Raw genomic sequence first — 8,016 nt, 5'->3', positions numbered from 1 at the left:
GGAGGCCTCAGATAACCGGCCGCGTCCCCTCTCCCCTTCCCTCCCCGCCCGCCGCCATGCCTGCCCGGGCCCCACGGCCCCCCGCGCAGCCCGCAGGTAAGAGACGGCGCCGCCGCTACCGCCGAGCGGGGGGCGGCTCGTTTCCTCCGGGCCTGTCTGGGGAAGGGCACCCACTGCCCCGCCGTGGCGGGCGGGGACCCCTCGGGGCTTCAGCCGGCGGCCTGCAGCGACTGGGGCCTGTCGGGGTATCGCTCTCTCCGTCCTTCCCCCGTCCATCCTCTGGGGAGGGCGGCGGGGCCGGGCCGCCCTGCCCGGCGGGAGGCGAGGGGGCGGGGAGGTGAAGCCCCGCAGCGTTCCCCCTTCGCTGAGGCGCCTCTCCCTCGGCTCATCCCACCGCGGCTGGAGTGAGGGGACGGGCCACGGTAGGGCCGGCCTCGGAGCCGGACGGCTTTGTCCTTCGACGGCGGGCCGCGGGCGGGGGTCGAGCGGCGTTGTGCTGCTACTCGGAGCCGGCGGTCTCCGGTAGCGGCTCCGGGCAGGGGCGGTGGCAGCCGGCCTAGGGCGAGTGCCCCGTGTGTTTGTGGGGGTCAGCGAGGCCGCAGCTGGGAGAGAGGGCTCAGTGGTGTGGTACGAGAAGTTAAGCTGTCCTGCGTGTTTGGTTTTTCCTGATAAGCTTTTATATTTTTATTTTTTTTTAAAGGGGTGTAAAGCCTGTCAGCTGCTACATGCATCTGTAGATGACACGCTGAAACAGAGTTACGATTTTTAAAATTTTTTTAGAAGTAATGCTATTCTAAAATGGGGAAAAATTGCTGAAATGCTTAATAGGTCCTGACTCTTCTGTTTACTATTGTAAGCGGCTACCTGATGAACCAAAATACTCTTTTTTTTTTTTTTCTTTTTTTTCTTTTTTTTTCTTGGAGAAGATAATTCCTTAAACCAAGGGTTAAACCTTGGGATTCCTTCAAAGCATCAGTAACTTGGCTTCTTGATGGTGACAGCCCCTTCCTTCCAGCTTCAGCATAGAAACTAAAAACTTCGGAAGTTTGAAGCTCCTTTTAAAGCTGTTGATAAATGAAGGGAGCGTGTAGAAGAAGCATCACTGACAAGAGCCGTAGTGCGTTGGTTGTATTAAGTTTTGTTTTGATGCGTTGTTTACGGCATAATATGCTTCATTAGAAGTGATTTTTTCAGCTGTTGAGTTCATGGTAAAGTGAGTTTGATGAATGCTAGTTTATAACTGGGCTGGTCCGTGGAGGTTGAGCAAAATTAAAAGTATTTCCTCCTTGTTTTATTCTCTGGACATATGAACTAGACTTGGAAAACCAATTAGCCTACTTTAAGCAGAAAAACGTTAGGTTGTGTTGTCGGAGCACACAGCAGTTTGCGTGCCTGCTCCTACAGCTAATGTGTAGGTAGCAGTTCCTCTTGCTGAGGTTGGAGTTGTACCTGCAGGAATGTAACATTAATTGGGAGAGCCGGGAGAAGAGGTGAAGTACCTGTGGCTGCTGAGGGGTTGTTTACTTGTTTTGGGTTTGTTGTTGGATTTTTTTAAAACATTCCTTTCTTATCAGTGGAAATAAATAGGATAAATTTGAGGACATGAGAATTTTAACTTAAAAATACGATTAACTGTATAGTAAAGGGACTTCAGAAAAGCTAACGCGGCTATGCTGTTTCCATTCCACATGGTGTTTGCATAAAGTAAACGTCTTATGACCTTCTAAGGTCATGTGAAAGTATGACCTCTTCTTTTTACTTCCTTTATTTGTTTATAAGTAGGCAGTTGAAGGATCTCGACCTCAATAGATCAGTTTATGTGGTCTGATTATTTTTTATTAATGTTTTATGTTTGTTTTATTTTTGCTCAGATCATGGTTTTGTTTAGCGAAGGGTTTAGTAGTCTATAAAATTCAGTTGTACGCAGTGAATCATATTTGGGCTACATGTTTCTGCTGATGAAGGCAGCATCTGATCTTCTGTTTATACTTAAAAATTGCTATAGTAACTTACTAAGTTAATGCAAGCATTTTAACACCATAATTACATAAAACAGTATTTTGAAACTTTCAGTACTTTGAAAAGACTTGTTTTTCACTGTGGAAATAATACAGCGGCTTAGATGGACTTCTGTCAGCTCTTTGCCATTTCCTCTTGAAATATTCATAGAGCTCTCCCTGCAGATATGTAGTAGTATCAGTCGGAAACCCAGCGGTTAAGAAGCCAATGCTGGATCTGGTTGCTTTCACTGTCCTCAGCAGCATAGTTTTCTTTCATATATTCATTATCTTTTTCAACGAAAGGTTCGTTCCTTTCTGCGCTATTGTAGTGTTTGAGAATTTAAACTATGTCTTTGTGAACGTTTCAGTGCGATAACATGCTAACGTTTTTGTGGGGATCCAAAATACTCATAATCTTTCTGGATCATCCTCTTGAGAGATGTGTCTTAGATCCTACTCATTGCTAGGTTTCAGAAATTTTGTCTGTTGGCTTTATTTTTCCTTTGTGCAGGAAACATGCTGTGTAAGCTGCTCCTATACACACACAAAAAAAAAAGGCCTTGAAATGTGCCCTGTTTGAAAACTGACAGTGTCATTTTCAGTAGACTTTCCTCCATGGCAATTAAAGTTTTGGACTGATACAGCAAGGAATGCTTCTGTGTTGGTACCAGTGTCAAAGTGATGTAATGAGTCTGCTTCTGTAAGGCAAATAATTTGGGGCTTTCAAATCCAGGAGTCCTGTTTTGGAAGGGCACATCTTGTCTTCACCTTAGGATGTTTGAAAGTAGGTATCGAGGAAGGAAATGTGAAACCTCAAGTTCGTATGTCTATTGAAAAGTGATGGAAAATAGATTTTTATTCTTTAGAGTATTAGCTGTCCGTCCTGTATTGTGTTTTTGATATGAGATAATGTCTATAGGTGGGATAAATGATGAATAATGTAAGCCTCTTCTTACTAAGCGTGTTTAACTTGCTTCAGTCAGGTGTGGGGTATTTTTGCCTTTTTCCCTCACCTACTTGTTTTCTGCATGTTGAAGAAAATATTTGTTCACTTAAAGACAAGCAGAAGTTTGCAGTGATGGAAGAAAGACCTATGGTTGTTCTCCCTATGCAACTGTATTTCGTCTGCCAAGCTGTGGGCAAACCTTTCGTATGAGAGTGTGCCTCTGGGCAGTTGTAATCTGCTCTTTACTGTAGCCTATGCGAGGTTTGAAGGCTTTATACATGATGGAAAACATACTGCTCTGTAAATAAATCTCTGAGAACATTTGACCTTAAGTAATCTAGTTCTAATACTGTCTAATCCAGCATCTTTTCATCTTAATTTAGAACAGGTTCACAGCTAACATGTTTCAGGGTAACTTCCAAAAATAAATTTTCTCACTGAGTTGAATGCTGTTTTAAAAGGAATTTAAGAAACGGTAAGAATGAGAACATCCCAGTTATGTGTTACTGATGACATCTGTCTTTACACATTGCGTGGATGTGTGCTGTACATTGGACACAAATATTGTGTTCCCACAGAGCCAGATTTTAAACCTGATTGACTTTCCCAGCCAGATGTGTTTGCTTATATGAATTAAAGACATGCTTGTTCATATAACATTTTCCCCACTGTTTAGGATTTAGGTACAGTGTCATCATCTGCAGCTGATAAAGCAAGTCAGTAGATTTTGAGTTGAAACATTAAATTTTTTTGCTTAGTAACTTTATAAAAATAACCTGGTCTTTTGGTTTTGGGGAAGTGATGCTGTTGTGGACTAACACAACATTTAGATTCGTATTTTTCAAATGTTCGTTTGATTTCACAGCTAAGCCAAAATGAAACTGGAAGAAGTGAAACAGCACAACTGCTGCAAGTATGTGCTTGATTGCTTTTTTTTGTACAATCCAACAAGTAAGATTTAAAGGAAGATATCTATATCCCCAGATCTGTTTAAATTTCTCATTTGTGCCACCTATACTCGGTCTTCCTGTATTGTCAGTGATGAGGAAAGGAGCACCATCAGAGGTTTGAATCTTGGATAGGCCGGATTGTCTGAGGATGCCTGGTGTTTGCTGCCCGCCTGTGGAGGGCAGGAGGACAGGAAGAATGAGCTGCTGCAGATAAGTGCCTGAATCCTGATGGCAGTCTCCTGAGTTTTGTTACTTCAATGTTCATTTTACATGCAACATTTTGTAATAGAAGGTGTCTAGCGATTCGGTGTTTGTTGAAACCACGGTAATGTGCAGTGGTATTGATTATTTCCGAATGTCGGATAATGAGAAATAAGGCTTAGATACATTTGCTTTATTTGAACTGCAGAACATTGTTTTCCTAAACTCACATATGTCCAAGCAAAAAAAGTGCTCTGAAACTCCTGCTTTGGGTAATGGACCTTCTGGCTGTACCAGCATTAGATTTAAAATTGAAAACATTGATTTCTCGGAGGCTTTGTGAAGTAAACGTTTTCTTGCTGTATTTTGTTTGCTGGTAACTTATTCCAAAAATAAAAATAAGCTTATTAAACCAATTTAAGAACATATTGACTTCAGCCTGGACAGTGACTGTCTCTCTAGAGTGGATTTGGGTGGTAGAAATGCTGTTTTAACAGACAGGCTCTCATTTGCAACAGCCCTTCTAGAAGATGCAGAAGGATTGTAAATCCATTTTCCGTTGTTCTTAAGCCAATGAAAAGGGAAAATTTTAACAGAAGAGGACGGCTTTTTCTACTGGAAGCCAACATTTTGCTGTAATGTGAATCTGGTCCTTACTGTGGTATTTTTGGTATCTGCTTGAAGAATTCCCTTGCAGTAGAAGAGTTAAATATTCCTTGAAAGATCAGATGCTGGAAGCTAATGACTTGAATCCATCTCCTTGCAATGACAAGGCTTTTACTGTAGGGCATTTCAGTAGCATTGTATTTTCTGTCACAGAGATCTTGATCATGCCATTTCTAATTATTTTGTTTTCTTTATGCTTTAGGTGATGGGTTGCTTGACTCAGCTTTGCTTTCAGAATAATCCACAGCTGAGAGGTTATCCATTGGTTTGCTAATGTTCGTCTTAAGTTAAAGGGAATGTTCTGCTCTACAAGGGGTTTATTTTTTTTTGAATTTACATGCCCCAAGTATTTCTTTAGAGATAGTCTTTGTTTGTGGCCTCCCAGTTTTTTAGATCTTATGCAAGAGCGAAACATGCTATTTCAAGTTTTGCCCTTAGAAGATACACAGAGAAGAAACTACTTATACCTGCTTTTGTGTATTGTAATTACATTGTTCTCTTTGCTGCCATGTCTTTGTTAGACTGTTACTCTTCTTCTACAAAAAGGTAATAAGGATGTGATCCATGTATGAGGAATGCAGATATTGTTCCCTGTTTACTGCAAGCAAATAATTGGATAACCTGGCTTGATAGTAAATGTTTTAGAAACCCAGTTGGTGACTTGAGATAAAAGAAGGATATGCATTTTGTCTTTCTGAATCCTTGTCCTATCAAAACTTTAGTCAATGACTACTCTTATCTTTTCCAGCATTACTGATTTCTCTTTTCTCTCTTTTGAGTGTTTTAAATTAACCTGGGTTACAGTCTTAAAATTTTTGTGACCTTAGGAAAAAAGATTTAAACTGAGAGCTGCAGTAACAGAATTGAATCTTACCAAATTAATTGTTATTTTTTTATCTTTAAAGTAAAATGTCAGTATGTACTTGTAAATGTATTGGTGAATTGCATTTATAGTATGACTTTAACAGTGGTCTTCTGTTTATGATATTGAAATTTATTTGTGAAATTCCTTCATAATGAATACCAAAGCATAAATATAAGGAAACATATGGAAGCAAGAAGTTAACTGGTGGTTTTGGCTTTTTTTTAAAAAAAAAAAAAATAGATGAAAGACTGCAGAAAATGGTATCTGAAAACATGGTTCTTTAACAGTTTGTTGGGTTTTTTTCTGGAAAACATTTTACAACTGCATGTCATGAGGAATTAATGGAAATCCATCATCGGTCTAATATTAAACTATTGTGATCTGAAAAACTTGCTGACACTTATCAACATGAATCTGTGGTTGTGGCTAAAATAATTGAGTGTAAACATAAACACTTAACCTCTCAGATTCTTCACTGCAAGGTGTAAGGTCTTATGCCAGAAACCTGAGTTGTCGCATATTGCAAATTAGGAGTAGCTGCTCTATTATGTGCAAGTACAAGCTGTTACAATTTCCTTCAAAGAAGAATCCTTACTGTGTAGTGTGCTGAAAAATTGGTGGTTTCCATTTGTTTAAAATGTACATGTTTCAGGAATGTTTAAATGAACAGAAAAGTGCAAAAGTGCATGTTGACTTCATAGCTGACTTTTAAATTTGGGAGCCAATTCCCACAAAAATATAGGGAAGATAAATAAGCTGCATATCGGTCATAGATTTGTTCACATTCTGCTTTGAGTTAAATCACAATTTGGGTTAATCACTTGAAATACCAGGTTTACAAAATTCTATGTCTAATGCCTTGACCAACAATATGTTTGAGTTGGGTATAAAGTACTGCAAAAGATGAACCCACAGCGGCAGCTTTTAGCCCTTGTTTGAGACAAAGCAGGGATTAACTAAATGAGTTAATGAACATAGTTGTTGTTCTGTCAGACCTGTGGGTTTTCACTATGTTAATGTTCCAGTGGACGACAACGAATTTGGTTCAATAGCTTATGGTTGGCTGGTGGAACACTTCTGGGAGTCGAGAAAAGGGATCATAATGAAATTCTTACTGGAGAAAACTACATTAAGGCTAAAAATTCCCATGCTGTTTTTATATTGCAAAGAGAATTGGGACTATGCCCTGTTTAAAAAAAAAAAAAATATATATATATATATCACTAATTAGTCAGTCAAGGGGAAGGGAAATACTAGTATGACTTTTTTTCCTTCTGTTACACTTTGAGTGTGGTATTCTTTTGAGTTCTGTAAACAGCAATTAAATATTATTAACGTAACAACCTTACACTCGTATATAATACAGATTCATGCATTTGTGGAGCTCTTTAACTTCAGCTTTCAAAATGGAGCTGGAAATTCATTGGAAATAGCTGACTCTTTTTTTTTTAAATACAGATATGTCCATACAATTGATTATGCAGTTAGTTCTTATGGGTTAAACTGATTAAACATGTAGTAGACTATCAAACCTATGATCAGATTATTAAACACACAGTTAATGTGCCTGGCAGATCCTGTTTTGGCAGCTGTTACTGAAACATACCTGGAGCAGAGTGTTGTGCTACTGGACTGCTGCTGTGTAAATGATTCCTGTGATGTTTTAAAAGTGCTTTGAAATGAAAAATTGAAGGAAGTTTCTTCTTCTCTATGGCAGAAGTTGCAGGAGAGAGAATTTTTAAATGATCAGAGATCTTCCTACATGTTTGATTGGGCTTTGGCAGTCTGCTTTAGCCCCCATGAAGCCTCTTCATGTTATCACTGCCGTGTCCTCATACCTACTATTCTTGTTCCTTGCTCCTCTCTTTTTCTGTTAACTGGAAAGAAAAGGAGTCTTGTAGGTAAATTGCCTTTAACGGTGATGCTTGCTGCTCTCGTGTTATTCAGTTTATTTTCTGAATGCTGCATCTTGGGAGTTGGGTTTCTTTTTTTTTTTTTAGATCATGCTTGCCTCTAAGGATATTCTCAATTCTATTATGATTTATTTTTAGCTGAGGTTAAGAAACTAATACAGTAAATGGTCAGCAAAAAAAAAATGGGTAGAGTTGTTGTGATGGGTAATATATGGATGTATGTCCAGTGCAGGTTAAGAATTAATTTTTGATGGCATTTCTTGCATGAGATCTTCTGATGTCAAGTGGTTCAGCAGTTACTAATACAGAGCTGAGTGTGGTATTTCAAATAACTCGAAGTGAAAACCAACTATACAAGCCTATAAATCTGAAAAGACTTTAAAATAAAACAAAAGACATGCTTTTGGTGAAACATACAGACAAATTTTCTGTTTAGTGGGAAAGTTCAGAAGTTTTTTTCTCTGATTCATTGTGT

General features: G+C 39.3%; 1 protein-coding gene across 1 annotated transcript in view; it reads left to right on the top strand.

Moving 5' to 3' along the window:
- The first annotated feature begins 64 nt into the window (after nucleotides 1–64).
- AFTPH (aftiphilin) overlaps nucleotides 65–8,016 on the top strand; it is a 47,613-nt gene continuing 39,661 nt past the window's right edge. Inside the window, exon 1 of the mRNA XM_086482304.1 lies at nucleotides 65–96. The gene's annotated coding sequence lies outside the window, so the exon portion shown is untranslated. The remainder of the gene's footprint in view (nucleotides 97–8,016) is intronic.

This window comes from Leptosomus discolor, chromosome 2 (assembly GCF_034619465.1).
Source record: "Leptosomus discolor isolate bLepDis1 chromosome 2, bLepDis1.hap2, whole genome shotgun sequence".
Taxonomy (NCBI): domain Eukaryota; kingdom Metazoa; phylum Chordata; class Aves; order Leptosomiformes; family Leptosomidae; genus Leptosomus; species Leptosomus discolor.
Note: the sequence above shows the minus strand (reverse complement) of the source record. Positions and strands in the feature narration are given on the sequence as shown.